Below are 22,836 nucleotides of genomic sequence, written 5' to 3'. Positions count from 1 at the left end.
AAAGACTGATCGTTTTTAGTGTGATTATACCTGAATATGATTAATAGTTCTTGGTTTTTAGTATTCTCGTTAGCTTAAAGCTGCACTCTCACAGATATACCATTTTTACAACTTTTTTTTATTTTTTGTCTTGGAAAGAGCAATTATTAGCGTAAATATCTACAAACCAATGATAAAAGATTGCTGACAAAAAATCAGATCGCAGATTTTCATATTTCTGTTCGAAAAATAAAGTTTTATGGTTTAAACCGTTACTAACGGTTTAGGGGAAAAAAGCATAAAACATAAAAATTTTAACCTAACTATTATTTATCTTGTATAACTGATTGCCATGGATTTCCGCAAAAATTGGCTCGTTTCAAGATAAAAAATAAAACAGTTGTCAAAACGTTCAATCTGTAAGAGTGCAGCTTAAAGCAATGACATAGCTGAAACCCACAGAGCGTATTATTTCTTCGCAGTGATTTTATCGTAATGTCATTCCCTTGATCCGGCGATTATTTGATTACAATGGTTAATTTTCTAACGACATTCCCGTTTACTTTTCAAAGTGAACTAGATGAGGATGTTCTCTATAATTGAATAAAACAAACACTGCTTAACAGCTGTTCCAAAGTTTGCTTCAAACACTACAGATCACACATGTATCCATACCACACCTAAAGCAGTTATAATTTGAAAGTTAACAAAGATGACGTTTACAAATAAGTCAATTTAAAACAACACCAAAAAAACCCACATCAGAACAATCGTCCCAATTTGTTATGACGTCTAATATTATATTCCAGCTTTACATGCTGGTTTTTTACTACAGCAGTTTTAGTACGTCTTAAAACAACATAACGTTATTAAAGTTGTTCCCGTCTGGAATTCGTAAGAGTGAGTTGGCATGTGAATTTTACAGTTATTACACCTCTGGTCATTGTTCACGAGTCTGATCATCCTATTTATTGAAATGTTCTGCGTTTTGAAGCAGAACACGAAGAGCAAACTTTTGAAACATGTACTAACATATATATTGTCTTCGTAACTACATTTACAAACACACACACATGGTAAATGATCTTGTAATAAGTGTTAGATATAGAGTAGAAGAATATAAAAACAAAATAATAATAATATAAGGTTGGGGAAAAAAAGAAACAACGCTAACGTTCTACTATATCGACTGAGCTATTCCAGCTTATGGAAGGAGTGTGTTTCATATTAAAATTCCGGAGCAAATACACTCTAAGCAAATTATTGGCTTCATTTGAGTGCAACCTGGGTACAAGTCTGCCAATAGTGGGAATTTGACTGGCTGATGGAATGCGTTCCTGGAAATGACATTCATAGGGTAATACTTAGATCCTTATTGCTAAGCAAATATAAGGATATAACTTTAATTAGATTGCAAGACATCATTCTAGTATCACGTTGTCGCATTAAATTCGATAGGCGTTTAGGAGAAGGCGTATTCTCTGTGGTCATTCTGTATGCGTGTTAAGCAAGAATTAGCAACAGCATGATCGTTTGTAATGGTTTCTCGAATCAATTGAGAATACAAAACTGTCAATGTCATTTTCATCGTCGATCTGTAATTATAAAATAATAATTGCAAACAATGATAGTAACACATATCAACAATACGAGCCATGAAGGAAAAAGTGCGAAATATTTGTTCAATACAGCAATACTTAAATGATAACAACTACAGAAACAAGAAGAGTTGTCGAAATTTTAAATAAAACCCCCATTTAATGACACAGGGTCAATTCCAACTACATAGAACAACAACACAAAGAATCTAAAAACAGAAATATGGAACAACAGCGCAAATCTCCGCAAACAATAAACTCTCCAAACATTCTGATCAACAATTCGACCTGGAATATGCTAAGACAATATATAAAATTAACATACTTAATACTAATCTATAAGTTATTTAATACTGACTAATATATGTAATATGAATTTAAAAGGGGAAGTTTTAAATACGATGATTGGATAAATAACTATGAAATTAACTTATTAAATAACATTATGACATTCAAATATAACTCAATAAAATATGTTATTATACAATTCTTTAAAACAAAGATATTAGATTATCATTCAAACCCGTTATTAAGACAATAAATTGGACGACAATATTAAAGTAAAATTAATTAGCGTCATAACGTAAGTGAACATATTCGCGCGTGCTTTAAGATGAAATGTACTAAACTTTCTCAGAAAGCCTTGTTACTGTCTAACGCACCTGTCCTTGATTCGGATTTTTATATTTGGACTATGTTATATAATCATTAATAATGATTTATCTCGTCAGATGAAGTTATTGAGTATCTTAATGATTGAACCGGACTTAATTAACAAATCATTGTTGTTTTATGGAATATTTTAATCAAAGAAACTTGTTTATTACCTCTCATATGATATACATTTCAAACTGAACTGGTAGGGTATTTACTCTTTTGGTTTTTCGGGTTTTTTAATTACTGTTTTATCATTTTGTTGGTGTGTGCGTGAGAGCGTGTGTGAGTGCTTGAGTGCTTGCGTGTGCTTGCGCGCGCGCGTGTGTGTGTGTAGGGAGTATTTCATGACAAGGTGAAACATGCACCAAAGCGCATTATGCATTGAACAATAAATCGCAGAGGAGCATGCTCAAGAACAAACTATGTTAACCGGGCACATCAGTTTTGGTCCATCTTCGATCAAGATTAAAAGAATTGACGTGTAAAACAAGCTTGCATGAAACAACATTTTTGAAGTATTTATATATAATAGTAGAATATTAGCAGTTACTAACATTCACGTGGATTTACGTTATTGATGGATGGTTATTGGCAAGGTGAATGTTTCTTTACGGCTATAGGATTATCATAATTGTAACATAACTTGATTTAATTAAGGCAACACTTCCTCCTAGAAAAATAGACTAGTTTGTCTTGTCATTTCATGTCATATCGGTATCGGCGCTTTGACATATTTAAGGAAATGCTTATTTTATGTGGTAAACTGCACCTTCGGCTTATAAATGAAAATATATCTGCACGAATGCAATACACATATTGTGTCGAAATGTGATTATTCTACGTAAACGGTATTGTATATTTTGATATAATAGAAGGACATTGTTTTGCATGCTGACATTGGATTAATTCCCCTTTTCGGTATGCTGTCCTAAAGTACTATATGAAATGGGCGCATCTCATATGCATTTAAGAGTGCCTAGAAAAAAAAGTATTGGATTACCGTTCACCGTATTTGCTTGCCATGTTATTCGGTTGTCACAACGAAAAACACACGTGCAAAAGCTTTAAAATGGTGGTATTCGGTACGCATAATTAAATGAGTTTGACACAAGTGGGACCGAGGATAAAGTCACATATTCCTTAAGAAGAATAGATGAAAAACTCAGACGCTTTAACTTGACAATCGAGTGTTCGGTATATAAGTTAGTTTAGCAAGCCTAGTTGAGTTCGTAGACTACATGAGCTGTAATATAAAAAAACACCTACACAGTACAACGGTAATAATTTCAATGAATGATGTTGTGCTTCGTTTGAAGAGTATTATTTCTAGCACATTTACAGACAGTTTATAGCTGTCTTCTGATTCATTTAAGAAGAGTGAAGTTCTGTAAGGAATGTAGGAAATTCGCAAGATCGATTTATCACAATATACTCTACTTCAAACATGAAAATTACTGCATGACTGCATTCCTTAGTAAACACGTAATTTACGTCTTTGGAAAAGGTTGTTTTTTTCAAGTCAGTTATTAAATAATATTATTGTTTATGGTCAGGGTAATGTAGTGCTATACACGACTGTGTCTGCCTCTCGGTCCAGATGTCGAATGTTCGATTAGCATTAGAACGGGCGGCCTCCCAAACTCATCTTAAGAATTGTTGTGGTATTTTGCATGCTATTTAAGTTAACCTTATTATTGTTGCTTTAAATCACCGCATAGTTCTGTAAAAAATATCACCCAATCAGATTAGCTTTATCATTTTAGATTCAGAACACATCACTATTAAATATGCAACCTGGCTTCGTTCTATTCAGACAACGGACTCGAGCGAAAAAAAGATATTTAGTAAGTTTTTGCTACAAGCAAAATGACATAGATTAGTATACACAAAAGCTAAAAGAACAGCTGCACTGTACTTGTATTAGATTTTGAAAAGTAACCACTGGACTATTTTCCACATTTTAATAATAGGGTATTGGTAAATTGTTGGTATTTAATATATATTGATCAATTCGATAATTACTTTGGTTAGCATTGACCACATCAAATAATAAACCAATGTTACTCAACAAGTTGCAGATTTTAAACACTTGTATTTAAGTTTAGTCTATGAATATGAAGATAAGCCGGGCTCCTTGATGCGTTTTAAAAGATAAATGGAGAATGGCAATTTTGTTGCACCTAAATTTAGATAATGAATATGAATACTACACACAAATTAACGCAGGACTAGTTTGCAATTTATCTACTTAAGTACCGTATCTTTTTCGATCTATTTTCGGACAATTTATTGTTGCGTATTTTAAAACTTAAGTGATTTCAAGAGTTTGCCTAGAACAGCTTTCAGACACTCATAATTCACCGACTTGATTGAATGAACCTGGCTTAAATCAACATTGATATGTTATGCCATGTAAAACAAGAACCGCTTTAGTTTAGCGTGCAGTATTTACACGTCAGACTAATATATGCAACGAATTATATGTGTCTGACGGGTTTATCGTTGTTCGTGAGATTAACTTAGCATAATTATGCTTAATGCTTCTTGTCTCGTTAGCTTTAGTAATAGCACTGTTGGAACCCTAAACGTGAACATTTTTCACAAGTTTTTGCCTATGCCTTGGGATCTGACGATGATTCTAGATCAATATGTTATGACCTCTTACGAAATAGATTTAAGCTTCACATGTTGATTTTCTACTACAGTAAATTTATTACATCTAAAAACAGCATACCGTAATCAATGTTGATCCTGTCTAGTCTCACCTCGCTGCGTTTTCATATAAAATCATGTATAACGATTATTAGCAACTATTGAATGATCCTCCCATACATCCACATGAAAATGTATATACATTTTACCTGTTTAAGAACAGAAAAGATTATTCCCTGAATACCACTCTATAACCTCCTATAGGAAACAACAAGATCAATACTTTTCAATGGTATTATTTTGGAAGTCACAGTAAGTGAAGCACTTGGGAAACCGATTAACACATACAGCATGAACTAGCAACACGAGCAAAATATTTCTTGGTAACAACATGCCTGACAAAAATGGAGCTTACAGACGTGGTCGACTGGCCGAGGAAAAATTGAGATAAAACCCTCCTTCTGGGGAAAACTCAGAAACCTCTGCCCGTTTGTCATCCAGATTTACAGGATTTGTCTCGTACCACTAGATGTCGGGCCTCATCACCCATAAGCTCCTTAACAAGGATGTATAGAAAACATATCGTTTTTATGATTCATGTATACGTACTTTATCAAGGTATACAAATGTATATTACATGATTTTGTTCTTTGAAGACAAATGAAAAATATATTTATCATTCATATGATGAAATTGCATAATATCAGAGACCTTTCACAATAAACAGTTTCTTGTAAAATTTAACAATCAATTGAATCGATGTGAACGGATCGGTTCCCCAAAGCTGAATGCCTTTACATTCATATTCGCACGAATTCCTCGTGCTTATCAATCGCCACCTGGCGGTTATTTCATTATAAACAAGGGAAATTAATTTTCTTCTTATTCGTTTTACTCAAACGTAGGAAATTATATTTCCCTGAAAACCACTCTATAACCTCCTATAGGAAACAACAAAATCAATACTTTTCAATGGTTTTATTTTGGAAGTCACAGTAAGTGAAGCACTTGGGAAACCGATGAAGTTCAAAGAACGGGTAAGAGGATATTAATAACCAAATATTCTTAATATGATGATCTTTTCCAAATATACTCATAATTGACATGGAATTTTAATCTTCCGTTTACAGACTAAATGCCGATTTCAAACAATAAAGAAACCTTTACACGTGTCTTTGTTTAATAGATTCACTTAATTAACACCATGTTTTTGACATTCTGTCCTTAACTCCATTGTTGAAAACACTTGTTTTTCCAGCAGATCTTAATCAATGTTCACTGCTTTTAATATCGTCATTATCAGGTGCAAGTGTCCGAATAACTTCACCTCATATATCCGTACAAGATGTCAATAAACAGCATATCATGTATAGTCAGTACACATTTCGGATAAAATCATCCTTTATTTCAAATCAATTAAATCCTTTTTCATCAGTTGAAATTGACACAAGCTGGAATGAGTTTTAGCTATGATAATTGACGAAATGTCTCTTATGAGTTTACTATATAAATTTATACCAAATACATATCATTCATGAATACTGTACTTAAACCAGAACAGTTACAAGAGCGAAAATCACAAAACACTTTAGGCACTTCAACCTTTTGAAAATGAATATATTGCAATAGTAAAAACTTCGGCAGGCAAAATATCCCTTCTCCCTAAACCGTAAATTGATTCCTACTTTTCCAACTGAATGAATAACTTTCGTTCGAGAATAATACTTTGGTCATCCACTTCTTTAGCAGTTCCGGGAGAAGATCCATCTTGCCCGCCAAACCTTCTGGTAAAGCATCTGGTAAAATGCCATCCTTATGCATCTGCAAAAATACACGAAAATGTTTTTTGCAAAACCATCATTTATAACTTATTCACATAAATCAATTCAGTTAACAAACATGGCTTATGACTGAGCATTATTACATTCATATTAATGAACAAAACATCAATATTTACATATATAGTACTGATGATACCACCGTGTACTATAATCATAATTTATTTCTGACGATCCCGCCATAAATCAGAGTTGCCTTTTTAAATAACTTCATAACAGTATCTATAAATTAACAAGTACTGGTGATTCCACCGTGTACTAAAACGATTCATCTCTGGCGATTCCGCCATGAATCAGGATTGCCGTTTTAAATAACTTCATAACAGTATCTATATATACTCTAGTACTGGTGATTCCACCGTGTACTAAAACGATTCATCTCTGACGATTCCACCATGAATCAGCGATGCCGCTTATTATAACTTCATATGTTTCATATCCGGCCATTCTGCCATAAATCATCAATGTTGTTTCTATAACTTTATGACAATATTTACATAAAGAATTATTACTGGTAAAAACACCGTGTACTTTAACGAATCATCTCTGTCTAGTCCTCCATGAATCATAAATGTTGATTGTATACACTTAAAACAATATTAACATTTATATACTATTATTGGTATTACCACCGTGTACTTAGACGAATCATCTTTTTGACGAATCCGTAATAACTCTACAATATCGTTTGTTAAAAACTTTAGAACAATAATTACATATAAACTATTACTGGTGATGCCACCGTGTACTATAACGAAACATCTCTGACGATGCTTCCATGAATCAGCAATGGTGGTTTTTATAAGTTAAAAACAATATTTGCATATTTACAAGTATCGTAACTGGTGATGCAACCGTAAATTATTATTAGAATACAGCCTTTATTTTCACTAAACGAACCTGCAGATAAGCAATCATTAAGTGCTAAACTTAATCATTAAGAATTTCAACTTTCGCGCTTGTCATATATTCCACCTTCTTTCACTCGTTCTGTACACAATCCCTGCGTCATTGACAATGCGTCAACCAATGAGGAATAAACTCACCCCGCCTCCCCTTAATCATCAAGAATTTTCGTCATGTCATCTAAATTGTATGTATTCATCTCTGGCGTTTCGCCGTGAATCAGCGATGTCGTCTTTTATTACAACTTTATAACAATTGTATAGTCTTGGTGATGCTGCCATTGAATCTACGATGCTGTTAAACTTTAATCTTAGGTTAAGAGAAGCAACAACAGACAAACTCATATGATCTTCGTATTATCATCATTATTATTATTATTATTATTATTATTATTATTATTATTATTATTATTATTAAAATTCCAAAGACATTGAGTAAATAACAGTTTGACATTATACACCTGAACAACTGATGTGTAAAATGCCATATCATCACAATCAACCACTCCAGACAAGGTACGCCATTCATCATACAAGTGTTCTCCATACTATTAAATATAACACTATCTTTCAAATCCAAAAACTCTTTTTGTAAGCAATATAATTGTTCAAATTTGCCCATGCGATCTTTCATGACATTTTGCGAGAAGTTTGATTTAAAAACTTACTACTTTTGATACGCCTTGTGTATAACTTAGAAATGCCTTTCCCATCGACTTTGAAATATTGTGAAAATGAATGTATATACACTTTTAGAAACAGTAAGTACTTGAATATGTCGGCAGTATCACACCATTTACAAACTGAATATTGAATAAAGAGTAAATGAACTCTTTTATATCTAACACATTTTTAACTGACATACACACGGACAGACTCCATAACGTTCCATACGCCTCATCATTGAACTTAAAGCCAATGGCTCTGCCATAAGTATCATAACTTGTAATGCTTTGCAGATTCAACAGCATTGCTTCAATTATTTCTCTTTCAATTCAGAGATGATTGAATTTCATTTATAATACTTATCTTTTTATGTTGCCTATATGGCCACAACTATGGCTGACGCTGTCTGGTGATATTGTAACAGAAAACCCCAACAGTCGAGGGAAATCCACCGAAAGCGTGACACGTGGCGATGACATGAACCCAAAACAGTTGTCACGAGATGACCAGCTTGACCAGCTCATGCGTTCACACCCACGTGTTTGAACCGCGGAATACTGTAGCCCCGACTTCATTGTTTTGCATCTTTTTCCAACGTGTAGCTCGCAAAACATAACTAAAAATGTCACCTAAATATTCTTTGATAATATGTCAACGAAAAACACTCTTTATAAGTAAAACTCGAAGCACTAAATATGAAAATAGCGGAAATATTTTCTCTAGCACAAATTTAAAGATGCCTTTAAAAACCAAAGAACATTTTCTCACTAGTAACACAGTACATATGAAAAGAATAAACTCATCATTTCTTAATTTTTCACTTTTCCACTACATATATTGAATAATTATTATCATACATGTAATTCGTCATGTCATATAAATCCAACAAACATATTTTCAATACGACTTACCCTCTGCACGAGGATTTAAACCATGCTTTGTACGACCTATTTGTACGACTTTCTGTCCGGTACGACCTCAAATTTAACAATCAATTGAATCGATGTGAACGGATCGGTTCTTCAAAGCTGAATGCCTTTACATTCATATTCGCAAGAATTCCTCGTGCTTATCAATCGCCACCTAGCGGTTAATTCATTATAAACAAGGGAAATTAATTTCCTTCTAATTCGTTTTACTCAAACGTAGGAAATTATTTTTCATCCAGAAAACCGTACAATTACAAAACCAAAACAGCGATTGTGTGCTTACTCTGCAAACATTCATTCCTCTATTCTATCGACTGACCTTTTCGAATTGTTTGGATAAAATACAGGACTATTCCGGAATTGAAAAAGCATGCTATTTTTTGTTAAAGGTTAACTTTCTTGGAAGATATCTATAAGTAAATTATCTCACTTAAAAAACGCAAACCCTTATTCAAACAATAGCGCTCCTGAGCGAGCGGCATCGCTCGTTTTTTTTTATTTTACATCAGGAGGCATAAGTCATAGAGTCTCATGTTAGTAAAATATGTAGTGTGTGTATATATATATATATATATATATATATATATATATATATATATATATATATATATATATATATATATATATATATATATATATATATACCCGCCGTAAATATATCACTGACTATGCGGTGTTAATACGCCACTGTGGTTTTAATTACTACGCTTTGATTGGACATATTTGGTGTATTTAGCCAAAAGACAAACACCGGCCAATATGTTTTACAAATATTAAAATATTCTCTGTACTTTTAACCGATAGTTTTGATAGCGTTTATTCAAAATAAGTATATGCGACAGATGAAAATTGTAATATACGAATTTAAATTCATTTCGGTGGCATTCAGTCAATATCATAGACCCTGGTCAAACTCAACATTAACCAAAGAAACACAACGAAGCGTTCTGTTGGAATTGCCATTTATACAAGAGTGTTCAAGATCTAATGAATTCCCAAAGATGAATATTGCAAATTGAATTATAATCTTGAAAGAGGATTAAATAATTCAATTATTCGTTGAAACAGCAGACCGACGACGACACCTCCGAAAACGACAACAACAAGACTATGACAATACCTCGATATTTTCTTTAAACTAAAAACGAGTTAAACAAAAATTGCATATTTCAGAAGTTCCCGTAAGTAGTGTCAGCTAAGTAAATTCTCAACGCCATTAAAGTCTAGATGTCAAACGATTTGACTGTTGCTTTGTTATATTTCTAACATGCGTAATGGCTTTTATCGTGGTCTTTAAAAGAGAATAACATGTAAAGGTAAAATTCGAAATAGCCTATATTACACAATTATAACTCTGAGACATTCTTTAATATCGTTTTTGCCGTCATCATCGTAAATTGCAATTATACGTCAGATCTACGAGTATTATGTATCTTAAATTTGAAAGGTTTCAATGGTAACTTCTGCCAACGTCTAAAATTTATACATTGAATTGATAGCAACAATTTGTATAATAAGTAATAACTTCCTACATCTTTTCTTGCAATTTATTTCTTTATACGTATTACGACTTCAAGAGATAATTTCTTATTTCTATGATCTAAACAACAGAGACATTCGATAACACGACAATAAATCGTTCATAAGAGATTGTTCTGGCAAAATTAGTTTTCTTCTTAGATGTGTGTTTCTCAAAAAAACACACAACCTTTTATTGTTTTAAAATGAAAATTTGGCTGTTGACAACAACTAAAATGACACTTCTGAAATAATATAATTTTATCATTAACAATTCGCGTAACTTACTGTATATCATGAAAAGTATATTACAATGAAAACTTCAGGGACGTTAACACATAAACGTTATAATTCGACGTTTATATATTTTATATATTTATTATTTCTCTTTCTTAATAATTCGTTCAGTTTTCAACAGTCATCAAGGACCAGTAATGAGAACGTGCTTGTCACCGTCATAATTCATTCTGTCATTTCGTCAATCCTTTCGTCCGCCCGTCTGTCTGTTCGCCGGTCAACACTAGTTTATGTTTTCCTAAATGAATTTCAAACCATTAAAATGTATATTACTACAAATTCAAAATTGTCAGATTTATGGGTATATTGGTAAACGTAATAAAATACGGCGAAACTATTTATTGTTCATAAAAAAGTATTGATATTTTTTTCAATGAATACTGAGGCATAAATATAGTTCGGATGATACAAACGTGTGTACAATTTAAGAACCATTACCCTATGACCAATGTTACCTAGTGTTACCAAATTTCCTCTTAATATATTGAAAACAGTGAATGGAAATTCATATACTGACCAATGGATATACATACGTGACTCGTGCATATTTCAATGACCATAACTCTGCTACCCACTGTTCTTAAAATAAACTCTTATGAAAAATTAGTCTAACACGTTGACACGATAGCTTCGTTGATAACATCTATATTTAATAAAGCGGCGGTCACAAACTCATCTATATGCAAAACAAAGTGTATCTGAGATAACATTAGCTCTGTATTGTAAGTATGTATTTTTTACCTATACCAATACTCCTATATATCAAGTGTCCCGATAACGTCGAATGAAAGGTGTTTACATTCAGGTTAAGGTATTGATTGCTTCTCATTGTTCACAAAGAGTTGAAAAACATCACATACACAGTCATTCCTAGAAAAGGAATAATAACAATAATATTCTTTTGGCACACATACTGACGATCTTCATCACGCACGGATCAACCGAAACGCAAATAGACACACACAAATCATTTTCAGTTATTGTTTTAATCAATATCTATAGATTCTAGAAACAAAACGGATACTTTACTTTTAACCTAGTTAATAAACCTAAGACTTAAACCCCCATTGTAAGGAGTTTAATTTTTGTCCAAACAATTATTTGAATACTGACATAAACATCAAAGTTTCACCACCACTGCCTGATTTGTTTTTACCGGAATAACAAGTTACTTTGAATATATACAGAAGGCAACGTCAGAACAATAATTAGATGGGGAATTTATGACGAATATAATTTGTTGTGCATTCTCAAATTATTAATGGATGGGTATTGGCAAGATAAAGAAAACAGAATTTTTCCTTTATGACCATGAGATTATCATAAATCTAACATTGCTATGTTTAATTAAAGCAACAATCCCTCCTGCAAATGCTATATATCTGTCTTGTTTTGTTATATAATATCTGCGTCGGCATATCTATCAAACACTTTGACATCTATAAGAAATTACTCAATCATTCGGCATTGACAGAAACATACACGTTTAGTCTGTTTATCTTTATAGATGGCTGGTATATGAGTGATTCAAACAAAGCCTAAAGAAATATTTGGTTCCATAACTTATTATTTGCTTATAATGTGATGATTGGCAAAGGTCTATAATTAAGTACATGTCGTGAGTCAACCTCGTTTCATGTCCTTTTCAATATCAATATAATCAATGCGACATCTTTACCATAATTTGTGTGCTTATTTCTTACAAAGTATTAAATTAAATGCAAGTACATACCATCGAACAGATTCATGTTCCTCGCTACAGTTTACAATGAAAACATGAGCTTTCGGATATTGGAATACGTTGTGTACGAAGGATATATCCATTAACTATGAGCACAACGTACATTCATATATTCGTGTTATCATAATTCAAAGGTGAACGACAACGGCATTTATAGATGCAAAAGTGTGGAAGGTGGCCACATTTTATCTCGTTTGTATTTTCGTTAGGTTTTGAAAAACGTAATATGATTTAATTTGAGATTTCCTTTTATGTTTCGGTTATCTTTTCGTTACAATTATGTTAGTTTTATTTGATCTTTTTGCTTAATCTACTGATAGACGAATATATTACCCGATTTTCGTTCGCTCAATATTTGACTAAGTACAGCAGTGATCCGAGACGAACAATATCACTTTATTACATAAATCGCCTTAAAATATCCTTAACACGAAACAACTCCAAAATATATGTTGCTCTTTAACTGTATTAAGTGTTGAATAATCTCAGATAGAATAATGCAATAAACAATACAGGCACAAGCGTAATAGTCAAACATTTAAATAATAAATGTGTTCAGACGACAATTAATTAAAGACACAAACGTATAATAAAAACAATAATTCCATTGCAAAAAGCAAACACCACTAAAAAAACTCGCATGGGAATAGCAGTGAAACACGCTTTCATTGGAACACGGGGGTGTAAACTCATTTTAAAAGGCCCAAGCATCCATTATAGCCCAACACGTTTAATAATCACAATTATTAAATACCTGACATAAACCATCTAAAACCATCAATAATAAACGACTTTTCAAATTTCGGCCAGTGATTTGTTCATACATAAAAACATTTTTACATAAAATATTTGATAGCTTACATTTTAAATAGGTATAGCCAACATAAACCAATGTAAATTCCGGTGGCATTCATACTATATTAAATTCCTTGATGTGTCTCATAATTCTATTATATCTAAAGAACTGTGGGAATTGCCATTTTGACCGTGGATTTTATGATTGAATGAATTTTCCAAGATTAATTTCAATATGTAGTTGAAATATGTCTGGAAAACGTTTTGTATTATTCCAAGAGATAATGACCCTGAAAGCCGACGACAGTGCCCCCGTAATCAAAGAAAACAAGGCAACGGCTATGCTTTCATGGTTTTCTTCGGAAAACAAACAATCTTGATAGACATGGTAACATTTAAGAAAGTACTGAGCAATTAGAAACACCTTGAAGTTTAACCAACTCTAACACTGGCGTCGAGGTAAGAAATTTAGCGTCTGCTTTCAACGAATTGTCGTGTGTGTATCTGATTATGACAACTTAAGATGACTTGTCCAAGCATGGATAGTTTGGTTTAAACAATATTTATTTCGATATAATATTTACAATTAGTTTAGTTCTACTAATTTGAGCATAATCCAAATTAACAAAGACCAAATACGTAATGCATTGAAACAGAAAAACATGTAAATTATGCACAAAATAATAGTGTACACAGAATTGAGAAGAAAGCCTTGAGCCTTATACTATGTCTCTCTTCTGTAAGTCATTCACGCTGCTAGGCTGGTGAACAAGTTGAAGTGACTCGAATAAATATAATCTTATAGTCGTATGGTGCAAATTATTCTGTGTAAAAACAAGTTGTTTTAGTTTGTAATCAATTAGTTAGAAGGAAGAAAGGATAAAGGTTGAAGAAAAAGAAGGTGTGATAAGCAAAGTGTTACAGGGACTGGTCAGATCGGGATCGGGATAAGGTTTGTTGGAAATTGTACTCAAAAACGTTAAGATTGGCGTATATAGTTCTGGACGTGGTCAAAGATAAGTTTGTTCGTTTGATTTGAAGCTTCCTTCGATCCAAAGAGTAATAGTGGAAGAGACAAATGGCCAACGGTGGATAACTGACCAATGAGATAATTTCGTTGGACGTTATACAATAGACAGATGAAGAAAAAGTGGAAAGTGTCTTCAATTTCACCGCATTGACAATTAGGACTGTTGACAATATTATTTGAGAAAAGATGCTCGTTAAGGTTGCTACAGTGCATACGCAACCTCGCGTAATTGGTACAAGATTTGCGGTCACCTTCGTAGTAGAAGTCAGGAACTTGTTTTATGTTCTTATTAAGTTTGTATTTGAAAGAGGGCACGGATGGCGATGAACGAACTTCTTCCGGGAGTGCGTTCCATGCGGATATAGTTGATGGCAGAAATGAACTCGTCAAGAACTGTGATTTGTATGAAATGTTTTGAAGGTTAGCTGCATTTCGAAGGTTATACGAGGTAGTGTCGCCAACTCTTGTTGGAATCAGAGTAGTTAGATATGCTGGTGCAAGAGAGTGAAACAGCTTGTAAAATAGGATAGTTTATGTTTACGTCGCCTTTCTTTGAGTGGCTCGATTCCAGTTTCAACATAAAGATTTGTCAAAGATACTAAACGAATTGCACCGGATATAATTCTGGCCGTCATCCTCGTCAGCTTGCGTCAGATTATTCCAGACAACATCGGCATATTCCAGCAAAGGCCTAATGAATGTGAAATACAGAACCTCAAGCGATTTACGATCAAGAACGTATTTGAATGATCGCATGAAGTGAATTCGCTGCCAAGCCTTCTGTTTGACGGATTGAATATGATCGTGCCAGGAGCAGGTGCTAGAAAGCGTGACGCCCAAGTGTTTATGAGTTGTAACTTCAGATATTACTGTATTATTCATGAATATTGAGGGGTGCATATGCCTATTAGACTTTCTAGTGAATAATAGCGATTTGGTTTTTGCAGGATTGAATGTAACAAGCCATCTCTCAGCCCACATATGAATTTTGTCTAGGTCATTAGTAAGTTGCTGAGCAGCAGATACGGAGTCTTCGACAATTATATATCAGGTTGTATCATCTGCGAATAGTCGAATATGTGATTGTATATCACCAACAATGTCGTTAATGTAAATAAGAAAGAGAAGCGGCCCAAGAATTGAGCCTTGATGAACTCCAGCTGATATTGTAACTGTATCAGACATAGAACCAGAAAGAACAACACATTGTTTACGTTCACTGAGATAATCACGAAGCCATAACAATAAAGAACCGGTAATGCCACTTTCAGGAAGTTTATGGATAAGACCGTCATGCCATACTCGATCAAAGGCTTTCAAAATATCACAAAATACTGCTCTTACTTCTTTACCTTCATCTAGAGCGAGGCAAAAAGAATGATAGATCGATACAAGCTGGTTGACAGTGGAGTCTTTAGGAACAAGATCAGATTGAAATGATGATAAATAGTCGTTTTGACGCAAGGAATTAAACATGTACTTATGCAAAATTCTTTCAGGAACCTTACTGACAACACTCAAAAGTGAAATAAGTCGACAATTTCCAACATCTTGACGGTCAAATTTCTTATAAATAGCACAGACATGAGCCAGCTTCCACTTACATGGTACTTTACCGAGACGAAGTGAGGTATTAAAAAGATCACGGAGAGGGTAAGAAATTTCAATTGCTACTTCGCGCAGTACATAGCTATTTATTAAGTCTGGTCCAGTTGCTTTGCCGGTTTTAAGAGCCATTATTGAATCAATTACGTCTTGAAGTGAAATAACAAAGTCTTGAAGTTTTGGATTATCACTGTCAGTGGAGGAAGGGAGGGGCCTGGATAGTTTGATGAATAGCAATGATATGCACAATGATTGAGGTTTGGATTGGCCTAGGGAAATCGAATTCTTAGAATAAATAGGTAAGCTAGTGTCAGGTATGTCAATTTGTTAGTCTTGATATTTGATATTTGATAGACCAAAGCCTAATGACGTTTGGAACCAATTTAAGGTCGAAATACATAACATATCTAAATTCATCTCTTCTCCAACTTTAATTCTTGCATGATATATGTCTTAGGTAATGTTTTATAAAATTAAAAGATAGCGACATCCTATATTTCATTTAATCCTTAGACGTTTTCAGGCGCTCTTTAATGCCAACATCGTAAAATTTAATATTTCATTATATTTACGAGTGTTGTCTACATTCATTTGCATTTTGAAAGGTTTAAATGTTAACTTCTTCCTACGTCAAGATAGTATGTTTTGAATTAAAAGCAAAATATTGTACAATAAGTTATTGTCCAAATTTATCTAATAAGTACAATTTATTGAATGAATATTTTTGCAATTTGAAGAGTATGCCATTCAGCCCTATTCAAGAGATCTTTATTTTAAACCTTAGTTTGAATATTATATATTTTACAACAATTGTAGAAAGCTATGGTGACTTATACTTAGTCACTCTTTTTGGCACGATTTATCGCCGCTCGAGAGTTTGGTCTTTTGTTGTGGGGGAACCCTGAGAAAAACTACTTGTACGGCTTGGTGACCAGAAACCAAATTTAGATCTTTACAACAGAAACATTTGAAAAAACGACACCAACATAACTATAGATAAAACGTATTCGACGAGTAAAACGAAAACAACATTTGTTACTGGTAAATTAGTTTTATCCTCTGATTATGAGAGAACTTACTTTTTCAACGTTTTTACGGTTTACCATCTTCAATTAATTCTTGGTAATTTTCATTTTATTACTTTGCCTGTAAATGTTTCGTTTGTTCTTTTACTGCACAACAGGTACTGCACATGGGCGATTCAAGGATTTAACGTTTGACGTTGAATTTAGCGCAACAGAGAGTTTAAGAATGCTCAACTCGGTCAGAATCGAAGAGCACAGGTATTATCATGTTGCGAGGTTGTGTGGATTTCTCCTAAGACAATCTTGAAAACTTTGTTTAAATGGTGTACTTTTGTTTACTACATCCAATATTTGGTCTACTATTATTATTATATTAAAATTGAACCTTGAACAATGTATGTGAGACCTCCCTGCGCACTCCCCTACTGGATGAGTTATTTTTATAAAAACGTTTTGAAAGTCGGACAAAATGGATTCAGAGTGGAAATGTTCCATTTAAGAGATTGCAATTTAAGTATTGTAATCTAAGAAAACTGTGAAACCAGAAGCAAAGTCTTTAACACTAACATGTTTAAGTTTGTATTTAATCGCGCCAATACTATTAATATTATCATAAGTAATATAAAAGAAAAGGAAAAACAAAGGTATTTTTTGCACTCAAAAAATTCGAGTTTTCGGTATTTATGTTAGTTAACCGAGTTTAGTTGAGATACAATTGTGAACTACTTGAACTGTAATATAAAACAAAACACCTACACGGTACAACGTTTATTAGTTCAAAGAAGGATGGTGTGCTTCATTTAAGGAATATTATTTCTAGCACATTTACAGACAGTTTATAGCTTTCGCTTGATTATTTTAAAGAGAGTGAAGCTCTATAAAGAATGTAGGAATTTCGCAAGATTGATGTATCTCAATTTACACTGCTTCAAACATGAAATTTACTGCATGACTGCAATCCTTAGTAGACATGTAATTTACGTCTGCGGAAAATGTATGATTTCAAGTCAGTTACTATATATTATTAATTTATGGTCATGGTGTTATAGTGTTTTACACGACGGTAAGTTCTGGCGACCTCTCAAACCAGTTATAAATATTGTGATGGTAGTTCCAAATGAATGTAAAATCACCGCATATGTCTGTAAAATGAATCACTCAATCCGATTAGCTGCATCATTTTTAGATTCAGAAAACATCACTATTAAATATCCATCATGGCTTCGTTCTATTCAGACAATGGACTCGGTGAAAAAAGATATGTAGGGAACTTTTGTTTCAATCAAGCTTATATAAGTTAGTATACACAAACGCTTAAGAACAGCCTCGCTGTAGTTGCATTAGATTTCGATAAAAGATTACTGGACTATTTTTCACATTTAAATTATATGGTATTGGTAAATAGTTATTATCGGATAGATATTGACCAAATCGATAATGTTAAATTTACCACAACAAGTAAAACACCAATGTTACACAACTGGCTGCAGATTTTTAACTCTTTTACTTCAGTTAAGGCTATTAATATGTAGCTAAATCTGGGCTCCTTGATGCGTTTTAAATATTAAATGGTCATACCTTTAGGCATTAAATAAGAATAAGACACACAAATTTACGCAGGAATCGCTTGCCATTTATCTACTTAAGTGCCATATCTTTTTCGATCTTTTTTCAGACAATTTATTGTTGCATATTTAAAAGCTGAAATGTTTGCAAGATATTGACTAGTACGACTTTCAGACGGTCATAATTCACCGACTTGATTGAATGAACCCTGCTTAAATCACCATTGATATCTTATGCCCTGTAAAACAAATACCGCTTTGGTTCTATTGCGTGCAGTATTTAGACGAATTTTTGCAACGAATTATGTGTGTCTGATCGGCTTACCATTCTTCGTGAGATTAACTTAGCATATGCATAATTCTTCTGGTCTTGTTCACTTAAGTAATAACACTGTTGAAACCCTCAGCATGAATATTTTTTCGTAACGCATTGCGTATGTCTTGGGATCCGACGATGAATCCAGAAAAATATGTTATGACCTCTTACAAGATAAAATTTAGTACACTTGCTCATGTTTTACTACAGTAGTTTTATTACACCTAAAAACAGCCTACCGTAATCAATGTTGTCTCTGTCATCATTTTCGTAAACAAACATATAATCACATATATTGCCAATAAACTGCTTATACAAAATATAACATATATAATGGTACAGTATGATCATTAGTACTCATATCAAATAAGTTAAGGATAAACGGAATCTACGATTAACCAAAATACACATACTTAGGGACCTAGAACAAATGTTTAAACTAATATCATACACGAAATGGCTGACAAAAGCCGTATTTAAATTGGCCATCTAAAATTGCGTAAATTTGCAAAAACAAATAAGCGACTATGTGTTTCGGATGTACACTGCATACATTCATTTGTTCTACTTGAACTCATCCATCATATCGACTGATTTATTGAAATGGTAAGGGAAAAGAAACCAAGACTATTCTGGAATTTACAAAGCATTTTATATTTATTTGTAATATTTTTACTATATGGGAAAATATTTATGTGTACAGCAAACGATAACATTTAAAAGTCGCAAACACTCATTTTCTTATGCAAAAGAAGGCATAACGGAATAATAGACAATACCAGAGTTATATTTATTTGCGTGTTGTCTCTTCCAACAGGTGCACCACGTTTCATGTTTGTATAATATGCAGTAAAGTATTATATATAAATATATTTATGTAGGTGCAAACCTGCTGTTAATATTTTACAGACCATACAGCGTTAAAACGCCATTGTGATTGCATTGCTGCGCTTTGATTAGACACGTTTGCCAAAAATCAGCCAATATGTTTTTTACAAATATATACAATAATTCTCTTTACCTTTAACTGATATATTTGATAGCGTTCATTACAAGTAAGGTTATATGACAAATGGAAATGTTAATACACGAATTTAAGTTCCTTTCGGGGGCATCCATTCAATATCAAGTAGCCTGGTCAATTTCGTAATTAACCAATGAAGCGTCACGAAGCGCCCTGAGGGAATAACCATATAGACTAGAGAGTTTCAGACCCAATGAATTTCGAACGATGAATATTGAAACTTGAATTATTATCGTGAAAGTGTTTTTAATAATGCAATAAATTATTAAATCAATAGGCCGACAACGACACCTCCGAAAACACGACAGCAAGACTATGACAATGACACGATAGTTTCATTTACATAAAATCGAGTGAAGCATGATTTGTATATTTCATATGAGTTCCCGTAAATAGTGTCAGTTAAGTTACTATATCAGAAATTGAAACCTAGGCTGTATTCTGATTATGTTTAGAACCCATTTTAAATGATGTTTTGTCATATTTGTAACATACGTTATGGCATTTATGGTCTTTATACGTGAATGATATGTAAAGGTAACGTTAGCAACATCCTATATTACACTATTATAAGTCTGAGACATTCGTTAATATCGTTCTTGCCAGTCAACATCGTACATTGCAATAAATTGCAATTATACGTTACATCTAAGGGTAATAAGTATCTAACATTTTGTAAGGTTTCAATGGTAACATCTGTCTACGTCTAAAATTATATTTTGAATTAATAGCAACAATTTGTACAATAAGTAATAACTTCTTACATCTTTCCTTTCAAATATTCAATAGGATGGATTAAATGCAATTTATTTTTATATTAAATATTATGACTTTAAGAGAGGCATTGGATAACACGACACCAAATGGTTAATAGATGAACTTACAGGTGGAGTTGGTTGTCTTCTAAAAAGTGTGCTATAGAAAACAATTACAAAAACATAAACACTAACACGTTTTTTTTCTAGTCTAATCGCACTATTTTTATAAGATAAATATAAATTACAAAATAAAAAACGGAGGTATTTTCTCGCACTCGTGTATTTAGTATCCATATCTTATTCTTCAACTGACACTTTTATTTAAATTATTATTTAATTACAAGAAAATGATTACAAACAGATGAGAAAAGCAGCAATAACTTTAACTTAATGCTTGTTATTTTGTGTTGGCAAACGATAATTGAGGATTTAAAAACATATTTTCATTATTTTTTAAGTATATCGATTTGAAAGAATACATCAAAAGATAGTTTCATTGAGTAGATTTAAGTTAGTATATTTTCCACCAAGGCTTACTTAATAAACTAGTGTCAGAAGTAAAAGGAAATGCATACTCTGTGTTTGCATTATTATGTGGTTCTTCAAAATGCTTGCTCATTAACTTAATTTAAATCATTTCTGACGACGGCACCAACAAAGACTAATTGAACTCGTGGCCAATTCTGACGAACAAATAAAGAACGCAGAAATCTCACATTTCCGCCCACTTGCCAGTGAATGCGCCTGCCATAGCAAAACCTTACGGCGCTGAGATAACCGGAGAAAACTCACGTGTCTATCAATGTGACCACCAAACAAGCGCCCTATCTTGAAATCGAACCCAGTAAGTGCGCTTTCCACTCAGACAGTCTATTTTCAGAACCTTAAATCCATTCATGTCTTTAAATGTCAGATGAATACCTAAAAGGATATATATTTAAACGACTGCTATTGAAAAGTGTTAACTGTAAATAAAAAAACAAAATCCATCTATCATTTTGAATCATACTAGAAGATAAAAATCAAATAAAATTAAATAATATATCTGATTAGATGTAGATATATAGAATCTCAAATATGTGTATTGGAGATTATATTTATTACATAACCCATTTACTGTCACATTTTCGTGTCCTTGTGCGAATAATGTACAACGAATCAAGATTTGAAAACCATCACCCTATGACCAATGTTACCAAGAGTTACCAAATTTCTTCTTTATAAATTAAAAACAGTGAATGGAAATTGATATAATGATCAATGGACATACATACTTGGCTCGTGTATATTTCAAGAATTAAAAGTATTTTAATTCTGCTACCCGCTGTTCCTAAAATAAACTGTTATAAAAAAAACGTCTAACACGTTGACACGATACATCACGTTCTTTTTGTGTAAATATACAAACAAAGTGTGAGCTAAAATCAGCTCTGTATTGTAAGTATGTGTTTGTTACATATTCCAATACGCCTTATAACATTAACTTTTAATTATTCTGTTTCCGAAAATATATCAAGTGTCCAAACGACATTGGATGAACGATGTTTATAGGCAGTTAAAGGTATTTTTTATTATTATTCACATAGAGTTAAAAAAGATCACATACACAGTCATTCCTAGGAAAAGCATTGTAATAAAAAAATATTCTTATTGAACACATACTCACGTTCTCAATCAAGCACACAATCGAACAAAATGCACAAACTAACACACACGCAAGTTTGTTCAGGTACTGTTTTGGTCAATATTATAGATTCTAGAAGCAAAATGAGTATTTTACTTTCAAACGAATTGATAATCTCAAAACAGGAAGATTCTGAAACACCTCTTATAAATAGTTTAATTTTCGTCCAAACAAGTACTTGAATACTGACATGAACACTGCCTGATTTTTTTTTTCTGAATGTCAAGCTACTTTGAATAAAGACAGAATGCAAC

Source organism: Mya arenaria, chromosome 7 (genome assembly GCF_026914265.1).
Source record: "Mya arenaria isolate MELC-2E11 chromosome 7, ASM2691426v1".
Taxonomy (NCBI): domain Eukaryota; kingdom Metazoa; phylum Mollusca; class Bivalvia; order Myida; family Myidae; genus Mya; species Mya arenaria.
Note: the sequence above shows the minus strand (reverse complement) of the source record.